Below are 18,752 nucleotides of genomic sequence, written 5' to 3' on the forward strand. Positions count from 1 at the left end.
TGGTTAATGTGGTCAAGTTACAATCTGAGGGTTGCAGGTTCTAATCCACGTCACCGAGCATGCCCATCCTTACAGTTGTGGGAGCGTTATAATGTAACGGTCATTGATGATGACGAGAAATCCACTTGAAGTAAAAATGTATGGCAGAGACGGCTGATATTGGTATTAAAAACTTTAATTAAAATAAAGTATAAGAAGGTCGAAACGTTGTTCTTAAACTTTATTTTAATTAAAGTTTTTAATGTAAAGGTCCTTCCCACTATTCGTTGGTAAAAGAGTAGCCCCAAAGTTGGCGGTGGGTGGTGTTGAGTAGCTGCATTCTCTCTAGTCTATCACTGCTAAATTAGGGAAAATTAACACAGATAGCCATCGTGAAGCTCCTCGAAATTCAAACCAAACCCCTATAATTTTATTGCAAGACAGTTTAAGTCAGTTTGGACGACAAAGAAGAAAAATAAGTTTAGCAACTTCCAGCACTAACATTGGAGTTGCAGAAAATAAATGATACCCAAGCGATTACATGAAAAATACAATTACTTTAACCTTATACCTTTATCATTTGTCTTATGTGCTTATGGTCAGAACCAACACAATGCAACGCTCTCTATAATTTTGTAAATGAATCTGTGTACCACGATAATACGGTTTTAACCTCATTTGTATAAATATCTTGTGAATATCAGCGACTAGATATATATTTTAACACGACCCTCAGGAGCCAGTGAGTGTTTTACACTACAGTTTGTTGAATATTAAAAGTAAGTTCAATCCAGAAACTCCCAGGGAGGGTGGTTTTGGGTGTATCTTTTCGAGACAAGTTTCGTTTATTAAATGATAAATTTTTAAGTGAAATACAACATCTTCAAGTCTCCATACTAGCTAGTACTAAGGTCTACCCGCTAGGAGTAAATTCAGAATTATGAATATAGCCACATTCTCAGCATCATTAATTAACCAAATGCCAACCTTTTATGCTTCTGCTATCCCCTTTTATGTTTAGCTTTCAACTGAGATACGAACGATTTCATCTGCGATTCGGTCAGGAAGGTCGAAGCATCATGATAGTCAGTAGTAAGATGAGCAGACAGGAACACTTTAAAAGCAGCTACATGCATAATATTGTACTCGGCTTGCTGTACAATATCTACCTAGGTTGTTCTAAACGGTTCCTGAATATCTCTGTGTGTCATTTGGAGACTTTCATGCTTCTTGCGCTTGGCCGTTAAGCTCGTGATGCACTGACGAATTTCAGTCACCTCACCATTTCAAATCACTTTTCGCAGCCCCAACGCTAAAAAAAATGCGGGAAATTACTTCTTTTTTTAGCCAATAAACATGTCCAAAAAACTTCAGTTCAAATTAAGAAAAACCGGATTGGGCAATGTGTTTTTTCTAAACAAAAATGTCCCCCATTGGCTCGTGAGAGGCCTGTTAAAATAATCTATGCATCGTTGTGTCTCTTATCAAAATTAGTGCATTGTCAATAAAGTTTCTAATAAATTGAGCAAATAAATTTATTTTACAGTTATTAAACGTTAAAGTAACTTAGTGAAACCATGTTGACTATCAATAAAATTCTAAAGTTTGTTAAATGACTTTGCAAAGCATCTTTTATCAGACTTTCCAAACATTTTCCCACAACTGATGTAAGACTAATGGGTCTTTCCTCTGGTACCTGTTTACTATTCAAGGACTGACAAAAAATAGAGGAAAATTTTGCATAAAATTCAAAGAAGACAAACCTGACACTGCAGAAACTGTATTTCAGTTTATAACACTTCTATGGCGATACTTCACAAGATGGACTGATATGGCCAAGCATAAAAATAGTTTTGAAGGACTGGCAGATTTACTAACATGTGTACAGTTCATGATCACATGCTCAACTGACATGTCACTGCTCCTAAAAGAGAGGGCACCAAAATACGTGGACGAGACAATCAAGCTGGCAGCACGGTATATGAAAGTCCATGGAGGGAGTATAACTGATAAGTCAAAGAATAACCAGTTAAAGTCGAAATCAGTGGTGGCTGACCAGAAACAAGATACTACCGAAGGTAATATGCACTTAACAGACAAAAAGGATATGAGAAGCTATGCTTGTTATAAATTGGGACACATTGCAAATTAGTACAAGTCTGTCACCGACAAGCAGCAGTGTATAATGGCGACTTTTAAAGTGTAATAATCGCAGATTATATTGTAATAACAGAGTAGAGGAGAATAACTCGTCTTGTCAACTGAGTTCTAAAATAACCGAACCAGACTGTGTGGATGTTTGATATAAAAGATAATTATTTAAAGCTCTGAGTATAATTGTGGTAACCCACATGGTAACATTAGTGAATTTATCACAGATTGTATTGTGATATCAGAGTAGAGAATAATAATTCGTTTTGTCATTTGGGTTCTAAAGTAACTAAACCAGCCTGTGTGGACTCTTGACGAAAAGAAACGATTAGCTAAAGCTCTGGATACAACTGAGTAACGAACATTTGTATGTACGTTTGACTTATTTGAATATATTATTTTAAAACAATTAGATTGTGTGTTGTCCGTTTATTGTTTAAATTTATCACCAGCAAGTCACAGACACCTACTGTAAAGAATCCTGCCCACACATACATCCATAAATATATATATATAAAAACCTGACACAATGCAATCAACCTGATTTTATAATATGCTTTATTTGAACATATATGTTTCCAGAACAGTTCGTACACTTACTGTCATTTTCATAACTACCTTATTCACATGTAGAAAGTGAAAATATCATACAGCTACTAAAAGTAATCGATCAGATTTTAGGTACACCACAAAAACGTGAATTGTGCTGAAAAGCATAAAGTAAGCTTAACGTAAACAAAACCTAATCTATTTATGTGAATGTAGTATCGATTTCCTATAACACATCTACATCTCAGCTTATGTATATTGAATAAAAATATCTTGCTCAGTAACAAACAAAATAATAAGAGTATGTCCTGAAAATCGTGGTGTAATTCAAACAAGTAGCCAAACTGTAACCTAATATATAATATACAATATATATATATAAATATCAACGTTTGGCCAATTGGAACATTTTGTTGAGTGATAGAAACGTTATCTTATTTGTAACATTGTGCCAGGTGACAAATTGTTCTAAGGTTTAAAACCAAACAATATTAGCTTAAAATCAATAATGTTTTGTTTTAACAAAGTGTATAATTATAAGAACTAAAAACAAGAACTATTAAGCACTTGTTTCTAATGTTTAGATTTGCTTATGAAACAAAAAAGTTAAAACAATACTGTATCATAGATAAAGTTAAAGCTGAATATATAGAAAAAATAGGTGGTAGATTCTTCTTGGCATGTGTGTGTGTTTGTGTGTGTGGTGTGGGATTTCGAGTTTTGGGAAATAGCGATTTAAATGTTACTGAGTCTACTATTCGGGAAGGGCCTGTAGGCCAGCTATAGTTTAATAATGCAACTGGAGCAGCCTTAAAATTAACTGAAACGTTTCATATTTATAAAAGAAAAAAAAAACAAGATACGGATCTTAGATCCGGAGAGATCGGTAAATATAAAGCACTGGGTAAAGTATGATAAAGTATGGATAATTTGATTTTTGGTTAGTATAGGTTTTCACTGTCTATTTCATATTTTCACCATTAATCTAAAATTATAACATACTTTTAATATAGCTTCACAGCTATCATGATAGTTATTATATGACTAGAATATATTTCCAAAATAAAATCATGTTGTCCTAAATGAATAATTCAGTGATGAACGTATATTAATGGCAGATAACACAGATGTTTAAAGAACAAACTAACGCTTAATGATACACAATAAATATCTAAAACTTATACTCTTCTCAGTCTCGAAATACAAAAAAAATGTACTTAATGATTTATTGTATATAGATAAAGTACTAATACTAGAAAGTCTCATACACTCTACATGTTTCGACGTCGTACTGCATCATTGTCATAAGAAGAGTAATATTTTGCAAGAGTTAAAACCTATTCATGTTTTTTCTCGAAAAAACACATATGGATCAAATATACATATAAATTTAATTTAAAAATTTCACGCCATCTATTAACAACATTTCCCTCTGAGTCTTCACCCTTATTTAATACTTTAAAATTATTGTTATTACATTTTATTATTTCAATAGATTCACAGATATTGTTACCACTGATGCTCACGAGTTGTGCAAAATAAGATTTTCCCATTGAATCAGGGATTTAGTTTCATTAGTATACTCAACTAAATGCTAGATCTTGGTATTACTGTGCTCAACATTTCTTTTATGTTAATTCATTCTGAATTTAATTTTTTTTCTAGTTTGTCCTATATAAATATTCTCACTTTAACATGTTATTTTGTATATACCAGCATTTTCCAATCAGTTTTATCTTTAGTTATATTAAGAATCTGGCTAATCTTGTTGATCAGTTCGTGTATCGGAAGGATAGCTTGTTGTTATTTTCTAATTTGTTGCTTTATTAGACATGATAAACCAGGTACAAATGGTAATACAAGCACTTCTTTCTCAAGTAAGTGTTTTAGCGTAATATTTTATCCCTTTTTTTAATTTCGTCATGACTCTATCAACAATATCAGGATTAAAACATCTTTCTACGGTTACATATTTGATTTAGGAAAATAACTAAAGTACGAAGTTTAGGACGCTGTTCTTAGACCCACAATATGTTATCTTTCTATAGTAAATTAAGTAAAACTTCTTCTTGTAGTTTGAGATTGGGAACAGTCTCATTTTTAAATGTTAATTACTAAACGTATATTATTAAATGTTGTTTGTTTGTTTTTAAACATATGTGTTATCTAAAATTTACACAAGTGTCGTCCTAATATTAATATATTGATTTCCATGTTTTGTTTTTAAAAAGGATCATAATATGAGATGCACTAGTAAGAAATAGCAAATTGTAAACATAGCAACCAACAACAGGAAAGTTCATCACGATTAGCTTACATTAATTTAAATACACAAGTCGATTAAATATAAGATACATCTTTTGAAGATCTGAGATAACTTATTAACTCAGTTAGTATTTAGTCGAGTTGATGGATACCAATTCCGGAGCTCCGAAATATCTTTAGTATACATCGTTGGTTTTGTCCCAACTCCATCTATAAAAATGAAAGAATAATAAATATATATTTTAAACAAGTATAATTTCATCAGTGGTGTATGAAATATATATTGACGATGATTTATTACTAATAGCTGCTGTGTTAAACCAACCTTTGTTGTTGTTTTTTTAAGAAAAGTTGAGAAAAAAAGGTCATGTTAGATAAATCTTAAACTTTTTTCGGTTATATATCAAGGTTACAGCTAATTCAGGTGAACGGTTACATAAAGTTATCGGTGAAAATCAAGAGTATGTGAAAAGGAAAATTAATGACTTCAAATTATTGCTAATAACGATAAGGAGCATGCGCAAAACAGCCCTTCCAACAACTCTGGAATTTACAGCCATCTTAGCAAAGACTGTAGCGAGAAACCTAACATCAAATACTTCAAAATAATAGATTCAGCAATAGATGAATGGACATTAAGGAAAAAGGAAGCACTCCTAATTCGAAACTTAAAATTAAAGCCGAACAACCAACTAACAGCACAACTGCATCTTAAGCTGTGATAAACTTATCATGCCTCAGATGGGCAAAGAGTGAAAACTTCGTCGAACAATCAGACATCAATATCTATTTCAAATGCTTTTAATAATGATATGCTATGTCTGTCTAGACTTACTGAAGCGTAATCACTCTCAATAATCCCTTAAAACTATTTTCTCCATTGTCGATGGCCAATATTACGCACTACTGTTTGACACCATAATTTTCATTGTAACAAACGTCTGGAGAAGAAAGTAAGGTAAATCTTAGATCACATATCATCTGTCAAATTTTTCACTGCACGTACACGAAAGTTTTCAAATGTACATTTCATTAAGCAGACCATTTTCTAACGATTTCACTATAATCCGAATATCAAACAGATATAAGCTACGTGGTAGTACTGCATGGTTGAATGGGTAGGAATTCGCGGTAAATCAAATATAAGTGCTAAGCATGTCGCTCGGTGATGAAATACGCACTTTCTGGCAGACTTCAGTAGAAACCAATACAAAAGTGCATCCTAAGATGATAAAGTGGGACCGGGCGTGGCCCAATAGTTAACGTGCCTGGTTGTACAGTTCAGAATCCGTGGTTCGCGTTCTGGTACCCCTCCGAATTGCGATTCGCTTTTAAGGGCCATGAATGCGTTATAAGAGTGTCAGTCAAATCCCACTATTCGATTTAACAAGAGTTGGCGATGGGTGGTGTTTACTGACTGCCTTCCCTCTAGTTTTATCACTTCAAAAATTAGAGACAGACAGTTAGCGCAGATAGCTCTAGTAGTTTTGCGAGAAATTCAACGAACAAACAAAAAATATAAAATTATAGTTCCTTCAATAATACTATCTGTCAACAAATCTAGACGTCTGTTGAAAATGCTAGCTTACCATTGAATAAAGTTTTAACCTTGACTTTATCACACATTTTGTTATAAAGTAGTTGCAGACTTCGGTTTTACATCTGTTGATTTTGCGTATAAATCAAAATATCAAAATCAATTTTTCAAGAATATTTGTAAAAGAGCGGTGTTATTTAGGTTTTCATGTTTTATATATATTTTCAATATTATGATATCAAACTTAATAAAAATCGTTTTTTAAGCATAAACAATTTAATAATCAATATTTAGTAAGTTCTTCTCTAGCCTCAACTGTATTACAATATCGATTAAACATGGATGCTGCTAGATGTTTTGAGGCTATCATCCGGTATTTCATTTGTTTTTGCTATATAACCTCCCAAAGATGCCATGGATTAGCTGGCTTCACTTTTGCCAAATTACTTTTCAACTCCTTTCACAAATTTTCAATTGGATTAGCATTGGAGCTTTAAACAGTTTCTTTCATAACCTTTATATTACCATCTCTTTTGTTCTTTTCCAAATACCTTTTATTCTGTAGGGCTGTAGGTGTTCAGATTATTAGTCTACTTATATTCAAAGTCAACGCTACTCAAATCAAATTTGACAATATCCCCCACTCATGCTGCAGAAAAACATGCTTATAGACTCAATACCATGTGTAACTGTTTGTCTTACACATTATTGCTTACATTTTCCCATGATGACATCTTCACACAAAAACATTTTTTTTGAAAACTTAGTCCTTGTTTCGTCAGTCCACAGCAAATTGTCTCATTTTTTTTTTAATTTTAGTAACCCTTGCGAAGTTTAATTGTTAGACCATTTTCACACGTGGAACATTCAATTAGGCTTTTATTGATATCAGTTTTTCCATTTAAGTACTTTTATTGCAATCGCCTTCGAAGGGTTCTATTGCTGATTTTAATTTCCTTTATATCCTGTATTTTTGCATTATTTCTGGAGATGTTTTCAATCGATTTGGTGTTAAAATTTTATACGACTAACACTATTCTTCTGTATGAATAATTTTTCTTTGACGACTTTCTCTTGCGATACTTTAAACTCTTTGTTGCAACAAAATACAATAACTTACTCTTGTTTTGCACTGTTTCATCAGAAATAATTATCTTATTCTTCTTAGTTTTGACCATGTTGAAACTTCCAAGGTCTTTTAGATGACGACCACAAAAATTATATGGTGATTTTAAACAGGAGTTGTAATAAACCAAACCACTTCAGTCCACATTTAATAGTGTCCAATAGCTGATATGCAGTAGCTGTGATAATATACATTGTTTCAATTGTAATTATAAACTTGATTACAAGTTGAACATAGTAACAAATGTACAAATAGTGGTCAGGTGGGTGTGCACATTAATATTATGGTATGTGCAAATAATGGTGTATGTGTGGGTAGGTGTATTATCTTCACTTATGGTGTGTGTACACATTTGGAGCTGTACCCGTGTGCAATGTCATTTAGGTGATGTAGCGTGAGTTGTGGTTGTATGTATATACTAATGGTTGATAAATTAGTTAATTAGTTTAATTAACTACTTCACGCTAGCATTAGCACGTGATCTCTCTGTTATTTTTCTATTTGGTGCACTTATAACTATGGTAATTCTATTTCTTACACAGCTAGAAGCATTCAACAATGTTAATCAGTCAGTGAGGTTGAGAAATTAGTGGTTTGTGAATTTTTTGTATCTACTCTGATGACTTTCTCAAGTGATTCTGTGACTTGTAATTTTATATATGGTTTGTAAGGGTGTCTCTCAAATACTTTTGAAGATTTATTATTTGTTTGTTAAAGGTGTATATCAGTAAGTAATGTGTACTGCATGTATTGTGTATCCGCCCTATTCCTACTATAAGTACTACTGTAGTTATGATATATAAGGGCAGCATGGCTTAGTGGTTTCGCGTTTTGGACTCGTACTCGGGTGGTTGTAGTTCGAGAGTAACTCGCGTAGTGTCGTTATGTTCTTGAGCAAGACATTTTATCAAGTTGTATGATGGATACCAGCTATTAGCTGGGGTTAGCCTGTGATAGACTATGAGAATTTGTCACCATTTGCCACATGAATCCGAAGATGGAAAGTACGAGGCATGACACGGATTTAACATAAAATGTAACACACACATATATAGGTGTGTGTATGCGATAACTTTGTCATTCAATCAAAATCACAGTTTTCAAACTGTAGGTTCAAGTTTTCATTGCAAGTAGTTTCAGTAATGGCACTCTTCTGATCATCTAGAGTGTTCTTTATTATTTATCAAAGGAATATGGTCATCATCGTTGATGTTAAAATACTAGTTATTCAGAGCCAGCAGAAGCTGTGTTGTTTGTCTTTCTTTATGGGAGTGCATTCATTCTATTGGTGGATACTGGAAATTCTAAAGATCTGTCAGGGGTCTCATATGGTTAGTAAAGATAAAAAGGCAAAAACTGTATGTCATTCCCTCTAAAGGAGTAAATGTACACACTTGATACTAAAGCTCAAGCATATCTCCGACACCTATGGATGTTCTAATCCGTATGGACTTTCTAAGGTAAGCTTGTGAGACTGTCGTGATCCTGACTGGACTGATGCTTGCAATAAAAAGGCAACCCTCCTTAAGCTGGCTATTTTCTCAGGTATACACACTCTCCTATCAGTTTCTGTTGCTTGCAGCAGAGCCATGTATCTACTGAGTGAGTGAATGAAGAGGATGAATAATGCTAGTACATTATCTCTATATCGGTAATTAAGACTTTATCAGTGGCCTTACAAGCACTGACCACCTCTCCTAGCCCTGATGGGGTGTATATATAGGGACTAGTATTGCTTGCTTTAGTGTAAAACCACTTTGGGCTATCTGCTATGTCTACCGCGGGGAATTGAACCTCGGATTTAGTGTTGGACGTCCGTAAACTTATCGTTGTCCCACTGAGGTACAAAGATTACTAGAAGGTTTATACATTGCTCATAACAATTAAGGGTTAATCAGAGTTTTCTATAATCTAGCTCTGATAAATAATGTCAATGATATGTATGATCTAAGTTTTATTCAAAATAAATGCCAAATTATTGGCCATGCGATCTGCTATGCATATATTAGTGGCATATAAAAGAGAAAGAAATGTAGTGTGTTCTCAATTAGCAGTTTGAACAACAGAAGACCGTGTAAAGAGATCCTGGTTGATAGTGAAATATGCCAGTACTCCACAAGCCACTTGGACAATTTCAGAATGTGGAAGGCAATGTGTGAAGGCAATGAAACATAACATGCCACTGCAGAGTTGCTGAAAGTCTTACAAAGTGTGGTAAGCAGGATTTGAAATCCATTTCAGATAACCACTATAGTTGGCCAGAAATATAGGCAACATAGACCATTTTGAACGACCGCACAAGATACGGCCACTATTGAACAACATGGGCTCAATTCAAATAGCGTGTCTTAACTTTCCAATGAAATTAGTATTTCAGTTCTAAAACTAAAAGACATTTATCATACTAGTGGTCAGAAACAGGTTTCACACAGTTGGAGTTTATAGCAGATGACACGTATTGTACATATCGTCAGATTTGAGACATGTATTCATTTGGTAAACGGCTGTGATCAGATCCAACCCCAGCTTTGTGGATGAAAGACAACCGTGCTGTAGTAATTTTAATAATTGCCTGAGCAGAAATCAGTATTGATGGCCAGATTTACCTTTATATGGTGCAATATGGCATTATGAATACCGTACAACGTAAATATGCAGTCTTAAGACAATTAGTTTCGCCATATGCAAGTGCGGGTGTTGAGAACTTTCTACTAATTGATTAATACGTCCACTCCCACAATGCTCAACTAGTTAGCAACTTTCTAGAAGAAAGGTATATTGAGCAACATATCCACCAGATCTGAATCTGATTGAACATGTTCGGGCTGTTCTGGGAGGATGCTTGACAGCACGTGATTCACCTCCAAGCAGGTCTGATGGAAGAGTTGGACCATATTATTAAGGCAGCTCATTTGTTCATCACTTTAATCTTCCCACATCAATGTAAAACTTGAATTAATGTATAAACGACCATACATCTTGTTAACGAACTCTGCAATACTAAATGATTACCTGTGAACATAAACTCCAACAACAGTAATTGACAACGTTACTTCATTTAATACCAGTTTTAACCTACTTATTAGTAAGTTCTCTTTGATATGAAATTGTTTCACATAATTAGCTCTAGCAATAATTATAAAAGGTGTTTGTTATAGTGATGTAATTTTATACTTGAAGTATGTTGCGATCTCAGAGTTAAATGCTCTATGTTCCAATATTTCAAGTTCTCGCTATAGATCCAACATATCTAGCAATAAATTTAAGACCTTTGTACAAATAAACAACTTTGGAGTTCTATAATCTTATGGTTAAATCGAAAGAAAAAAAATTCTGCATACTGATTTGAGACTACGTTGTAACTGAGTTTGTGGATAAACTCTATGATTCAACGTCTTTAATTGTTTCTTGAAGATTAGACACCTACGTATAATAAGGTAATAGATATTCTTTTATGTCAACCATCATACTCAAATTTGTAGAAACCTTTCTTTTATTCAAAAATTTTCTAATGGAGTTTAATATTTTCAACTTCCTTTGATATAAATGAAAAATTACAACAAATTTAAAATGTCCCATGAACTAAAATCTTAATTAAGTTCTCCTTATATAAATCTGGAATAAAATTACTGTAATTAAGTATCAGCCAGTAAATTTTTCCTTTTAAAATACTTCACATCAAAAGTGGTAATCTACTCCCCATGCTCATCAATAAGCAGGCTGTTATTATGTTTAATTCAAATTACACAATAAGCAGGCTATTATTATATTTAATTCAAATTATTCAAAAATCCTATCACTCGACTTCCTTTCTTAAAAGTAATGAATGTATGATCAATATATGTTCTGTAGTAAATTGGTTTAAACTCATTAGGACGTTCTTTCAACCAATGTTTTTCTTAATGACATAAAATTAATTACTTGACACGAGAGTTAGCCCTGAACCCATAGTTACCCCATCTTCTTTATCATATATTTATTGATTAAATATCAAATGTGATTGTTTAGTGAATAAGTCAGGTAATTTCCTAAAATGTATCCGTGAGAACTTTAATAAGGCTCTCATTCTTTTAAATCAGACTAATGCAAAGATCGAGAGTTTCTTCAGGCTTATATCATTAAATAAAGATTCTATATCAAAACTAATACAATATTCTTTATTTTCAAAAGTTGGAGTTTTAAATTTTTAAGAAAATTCAAACTATACAAAATAGTTTATTGATTACAACTTAGTGAGTTAATATTACCAACAAGAAATCTTGATAATTTATGATTATGTATTTCATTGTTTGATACTGCCATTTATATTCAAAGCTATTTTCTACAAATACGAAACTACAACTATCTAATAGAGTTTTTCTCTGTGTGGTCGGTTTTAACTCTGAGAAGCATAATGTTTATACGTATTATCAATGTTTCGCAGTGATTGCATCTAGGAAAAGAAAATGCCTTCACATACTATCAGCAGTGGAAAAAATAACCTGGTGTATTCCTGTTTATGTAGTATGCAAAGTCTGCAGTATCTTGTGCCACAGATACTTAAGAACTACTTACTTCATCACATAATAGGTAGCTTGTTTATATGGTTCATAGCGCTGATACAGAATATCATACTGTATGCAAAACTACTGATGCCAGTGCCAAATGAGCTATGCATCATGTTTCACCTTACTACATGAAAGTATCACCCAAACTAAATCTGTGGTCTTCAGTTCATCCATCTAAAGCTATTGATGAGTTAGTTGTGGAGTCATCCACTTGAGAAAATCATCACTACTTGCATGGTTCAGTAGCATTTACAGCTAGCTGTGAACAGGATCTGAACATTCATCAAATGGACAAGCTCTTATTATCTATAAGGTAATCTATCTGCATTACCTGCTGTTTGGTTTGGCAATGTTCTACAATAAAGTTGTACTTTGCAATATTGTAATTCAAGAACCAATTAATTATACCTTTTATATTATAAAAATTCTTAAACCATTTCAATGATGGATGGTCTACAGATATAATAGTCTCTATGTCAAGGCTATATGGACAATCCCACCTAAGATAAGTTCGTATGGTAACCCATTTTAAAAAGTAACTGAAATGCTTAGTCAAAATCCAGCAATGTAGCTATCTTAAAGAACTTGGCCTAAAATATTTATGACATGACATAGGCCGTGTGGTTAGTCATTAACCACTGCATTTTAACAGGATCACTAGGCATTCTTTCACAGCCTATATGTGACAGAAAACCTCCAAATATATATGCATACGTGTATAGTTTCTGGCTTCAATTTCAAGCATGATTCTTTATTCACTGTTTTTTGTTGTTGCTTTCCTAGTGCAAAGCTACACAATGGTCTGTCTGCACTCTGCCCACCCAACCCCAGATTTTAGCATTATAACTCCAGAAACTTACCACTGACCCTCCAATGAGCCTTCTTCACTATAACATTATTTTCAGTTTTTGGTTAATATTAGATACACGATGTCCTAATACCAATGTTGTGCTATGTGAGCTCTCTTGAAAGGTTCTCAAGTAATCTGTATGAATCATCAAGCTCTTAGAAAATCTAATCTTTGAGCTTTGAACTCTAACCAATAAACAACTTTATTTTCTACTTGGTTACCCCTTCAGTGAAACTCAAATACAACTGCTCAGTGAGCTGCTCTTTATACCAATGCTTAAAAGCATCAAGCACTGGACTATCCAAATTCAACACCAGATAACGTAACGCACTCTTTGAGGAGTGGGTATTCCAAACAATTTATTATGTGAAACATTTCAAGCAAAAGTTCAAATTTTCCTTATTAGTACCTCTGCAGTTCAGTGGGCTGATTAACTTTACATGATAATGTAGCACTAACTACAGAGGTTTGTCTGGAATGATCTTCTGGCCAACCATCTAGGAATCAATGGCCATTTTCAACATCTGGAGGCTTCAGCATTTATACAGACATGTGGGTTTCTCTCATGATCAGCAGAATGACGTGTCATAATCATGTGCACATCTGCTTCCTATCTCTGCTCATTCTTGATATTCCAGATAACCTTTGTACTTCAGTAATCTGTCTCTGATGTATCATGGATGAAAAGCTACACTTCCTAATGTTGAAGTAGCTATTCTGATGGACTATGTCCTCTAGCAGCATCTTCAATTTACCCCTAACCACAGGTAACTTCAAGCAGTGATGAGGATTGCTAACACAGGTTGCAAATTTGGGAGCCCCACAGGGACATTCCCACCTGGTCTCAGAAGAGCCAGGTATAATGCTGCTATGACAATCAGCATTCATCATATTTTCCTATATGCTGGAGGTGTAGTCAGGAGACACAGCCTGGCCTGGAACTAATTTTCATGGACAAGCACGGATAGAAAAACTAATCCTATACGGTTTTTAGAAACAACCACTAATAGCAATTCTTTTCTTTCACAAAGTTTTCAGAAAATCAGACCTAGAATCTTTTTTCTCTGAAAAAAACAACTTTGAAAGTTTTCAATTGTCATGACAGTACAACTACAAAGAAGAAAAGCAACCAGAAATCACTTGTGAAATTTTTTAAACAAGCTTCTCAAAATAATGTTTGTGTTGTAGAAGCCAAATACAGAAACCCCACGTTCTTTATCTATAGATATTTACATTTTCTACAAGGGTTTGTTTGTATAAATTCTTGTCTCACTAATTTCTCTCTTAGCCTTTCATGTTTTTGTATAATCTTAATAGGTGTCTTCGAATGGCGAGTAAGTGTTCTGAGATGGTTGGTTAGAGAGTCTGAAATATACGGGATGTGCCAAATGAATGTTTTATCCAACTCTATCGTCTATCTCTCGGCAGAGATGAGTATAAAAATTAAGGTACAGTCGTTTTTCATATATGTGCTATACATATTAAGCCATATCGGTGCGGTAAGTATCCAATATCAAAGAAAACTTTCTGTCTGACTGTGGACACATCTCCTAAGCGAGTTGACCGATAGAGACCAAACATGGCATGCTAACTTGGTAGTCCAAAAGGACACCAAATTCACACTACACTTTCCCATATATTTGAAAAATAAAAATATGTTATAGAATAGGCCCTATACCGTTACTGCAGTAGCTATTGTAAATAGGTGAGTTTGAACAAAACTCACACCACAACAACATTCCACAAGTCAAAGATTGTAAATAAAATTTTCAGCATTTTGGCTTCTTTCTCATAATAACCAAAATATACAGTAATAAAATATCCAGCTACAATGTGGAGAAAAAAGATATTGCTGCTGTTTTAATTTCCTGTTATTTTCTGATTCACACCATTTAACTACTAGAGTTAGAATAAACTCTTTAAGCCTGAATTAGAGAAGTATTTCATAATTAAAATATTTTAGGGTATTTCTTATTTATTTATCTAGAATACAGTTTTCAGTAGAAGGAAAAATTTAATTTATCAAATTCAGACAGTAGAAATCTTGAACACATCTCTACTGTGAAATGGGCTCCTTTGAACACGAAGTGACGCAACTGCTTTGCCATTTTTTTCAAGTTTTTCGATTTGAATTTTACACCTTCTACACTTCCAATCCACTTCCCTGGTCTTACAACAGTTTTCTTAAAGTATGAACGCTACTGAAAATCCTCTCAGAAATTTTGCTAATTTTTAGCAAATTTGTGCGTGTTTTCAACGTTTTCAAGATAAAAAATGACGGAGGAGAGCAGTGTCCTTAAAAATTCCTGCAAAACTTTTAAGATAAGACATTTAAAATGCACTACAAACGCTTCAAAAAGAAAGCCCATTATGAAGTGAAAATTCACTTTTACTTGTAGACTTTCACCAAGGGCAGAGCTGGGTATACAATTTGTTGCTCAAAAATTAGTCAAATTGCACATCTACAAAATTGTCATTATTCTAACGTTATTTTGAGTCTTTCTGTAAATTTAGCGCTGTAATATAATTGTTCGAAATATGTGTGCAATTTATTTATGTTCGTGGCAGTATTGGTATGATTGTACTGGATCGAGACTAACTCAAGGTATTTGATTAACCAATCGTTCCTGTGAAGGTTTTATGGGTGACCATTGGGAAGCAGTATTGTGTAGATAATTGGTGGCATGGTCTATATTCTCATTGGCATTATATAACTTATGAATTCTCGTTAACTGCCTTGCTATAAGTTCTGTTTTAACGTTTGAGGATGATGCGAGTTAAACATATGTGACTGATTCATTAGATTTTCGTATAAGCTTGTATGGATGAATTGTCTTTAATACAAATCAATAAATCGGAGTGTATTTATAGTATAGGAGGTTTCTAACGTTATTTTAATTATTGGGTGAAATGTACTGATGATATTGTGAAATTGGAAAAGTGAATACAGGTCGTGATTCCAGATATATTATCATCGTATCTCAGCCATATATCAGGAGAGTCATCTGTTTGTTTCTCAGCCATACCATAGGGGAGTAATCTGTTTGTTTCTTAGCCATATACTAGTGAAATAATATGTTTGTTTCCATTACTGTGTCCGAAGTTTTGTTCAGGTAAATGCACGAAATTCACTGCAGTTACAATGGTAATCCCCTTAATTTGGCTGTGCACTGTGTCAGCAGTAACTGCATTGTTGTTAATCCCTGTATGTCAAACCAATTAGCTCAGACACTTGAAAGAAATTAACATGCTCTTAGAAGCCCAAGCTCGATTTGAAAAATGGAAAACAAATCGTTCTTGGTTACAAGCCAATGATTATAGTTTAGAATTTTGTATATTCTGTTCCGAAATACGTTATATTGGATCCCATACAACAGAACATCTTCGCTCAGAACAAGCTTTGATCACGCATATAACAGCAACATCTTGTAAAAGAACTAATGACGTATAATTGATACTTGAAACCGTCGGTAATTTTTTCCTCAATTTTGTAATTAATGACGTGATAAGTGATTCGAGAAATGCATCATACAGTTAATATTATCAAAGCCAGTTCCTTATGTGTATCAGAACTTAAAAACAACGCGGTATTGAGTATGGCTAATTAAATATACTTCTCTTTTGCTCTTATTTATAAAGATTACAATGCATTGTTTCATCAGTTGGGTACCCTAGTTGTTAGCAATATTTTTGACAGAAACAAGCCATAGAGAAAAGCATTGAAAGCAGAACCGAGTTATGGATGAAACAAAATCAGTAAGAAATATATGTCACTATAAGGATAATAAGAACAGCCTCTGTGATGTGTAAGGAAATGTTATAATTTAAGATGCATCTTGCTACCATATAATAACAATCTCAACGCAATTGTTCTTTCTTGACCACTCGTTTTGTAATGCGTTGCAGTTAGCTGTAGAACAAGTGGCTACCCAATTTACAAATTTCTGTTGTTGTTGTTTGTTAGTGCAAAGCTACACAATAAGCTATGTGCACTCTGTCTACCGCGAGAAATCCATAGACTTACTACTGATCCATCAGAGGACTTTCAAATTATATAATTGAATATATGAATTTGTTCAGTATCCTGATTGGTGAGAGCCTAAAATAAATTGTCCCTCACTGAATATATGTGAATAACGTTCGATGGCATATCGTGCAAGTATTTTTTTGACCTTGCAGATGTAAAACTTGTAACTGGTTTTAATGTTGTAAAGAAACTGTTTCCTAGTCTCAACGGTAGTTCATAACTGAAGATATACATAGAGGGTGCCTTGTTGATTGTGCAACAGATGGAGAAACAGCAATGCGAAGACTGTATAAAGAACTAGAGGGGCACTCAGTAGAGTATACCTCCGCCACGCAGCGTTGATCATATTCGGACCCCAAAAAATACGAAAATGTTTCCATATGTCCGTCGTTATCAACGGAAACGGACAATTTTTTAACAGGACAATGAGGAATAATATTCTATATATGTCCACCAAGTTTCATTAAAATCTTATCTTTCTTTTTACTGAGTTGTAGAGCAAAAATAGTGTGAAAATTGGTCCCATGTTAACAAATAAGGATTTTTTGGATTTTCGTGACCATTCTGTGACCTTGACCTTCAACCTATACCCTCCAAAAGCTAATCACTTCGAAGTTGGGTAATAGTACAAATGTATACCAACTTTCGTCCAAATCCACTCAGCCGTTTTCGAGAAATCTTGCTGACAAACACATACACAAAGGTGAAAACATAACCTCTGTTACCTTCGATGGCGGAGGTAATAACAATTATTCTTCTAAAGACTAACAACGATCTTATTGTGATCCATTAATCTTGCTTTTCAGACGTTTACTTTCAACTATTGACATTTTTTCTAAGGCAACTTGAGACTATGGCATTTGACCTCTGTGTCCACCTACATAATATTGATCGAATTCTTCGACATCCGCTGACTGTTATCTTCATGTGCTTCAGTGATCGCATTGTAGACACTTTTTACCCAGCGCTTGTAAATTTTCAGTGAAAAGTATTAAATAGACATTACAAATTCCATCAAAGATAAAACCAAAGGTGGTAGCCTACTGAAAAAGTTAAACAAAAGGTTTTTGGCGATGGAGTTAACCATTATGGAGGATGCTGTAGATATCCTAAAGTTCTTGTCACTGTTTTTTTCAGGGCAGGGACTCCTTTACTATCACTGCCAAAAGTGAGGTTCGAGCTTACAATAAAAGCACTAGATACTATGAAAGACAATATATCGGAACTTTCAATATAATAAAAGGCTAGTACTCAAGAACAAACAATTCTGTAATCAATGTTTCAAGCTAACGAAAAATTTCACTCTTTCAAAACAAAATATTAGTACAAAGGCTAGAAAACTAGTTTCTTCTTATCTATATTATTATTTTGTTTCAAACTGTGTTGTTATTTTTTCGATAATTTATCAAACATACGAAAGCACTGAATATTTCACACGGAAGGTTTTTTCAAGCATTTGTGGTCAGCATTGGTAAAAAAAATTGTGATAAAAGTACCTTGGAAGGTGTTACCTAGTCAATGCTTTATGATGGTCTTCAGAAAAGCATGAAATAATCCTATCAAGAGATGATAAAATGATAAGATAATACAACTGTAAGATTACGAAAATAATTTAGTTGAGCTCCCTTATCATAAATAAATTTAAGGGATACACTGAGTGGTCATTTAACTGATTTATGCTAACTAATTTGTGTTCACAGAGCACTATATAATTGAAAATG

At 33.7% G+C, this 18,752-nt stretch overlaps 1 long non-coding RNA gene across 1 annotated transcript in view; it reads right to left on the minus strand.

Moving 5' to 3' along the window:
* Positions 1–2,671: 2,671 nt before the first annotated feature.
* Positions 2,672–18,752, minus strand: part of LOC111085394 — a 33,110-nt gene continuing 17,029 nt past the window's right edge. The window contains exon 4 of the long non-coding RNA XR_002610239.1: positions 2,672–5,154. This is a non-coding gene — a long non-coding RNA (uncharacterized LOC111085394). The remainder of the gene's footprint in view (positions 5,155–18,752) is intronic.

Source organism: Limulus polyphemus, unplaced genomic scaffold, assembly GCF_000517525.1.
Source record: "Limulus polyphemus unplaced genomic scaffold, Limulus_polyphemus-2.1.2 Scaffold364, whole genome shotgun sequence".
Lineage (NCBI taxonomy): Eukaryota > Metazoa > Arthropoda > Merostomata > Xiphosura > Limulidae > Limulus > Limulus polyphemus.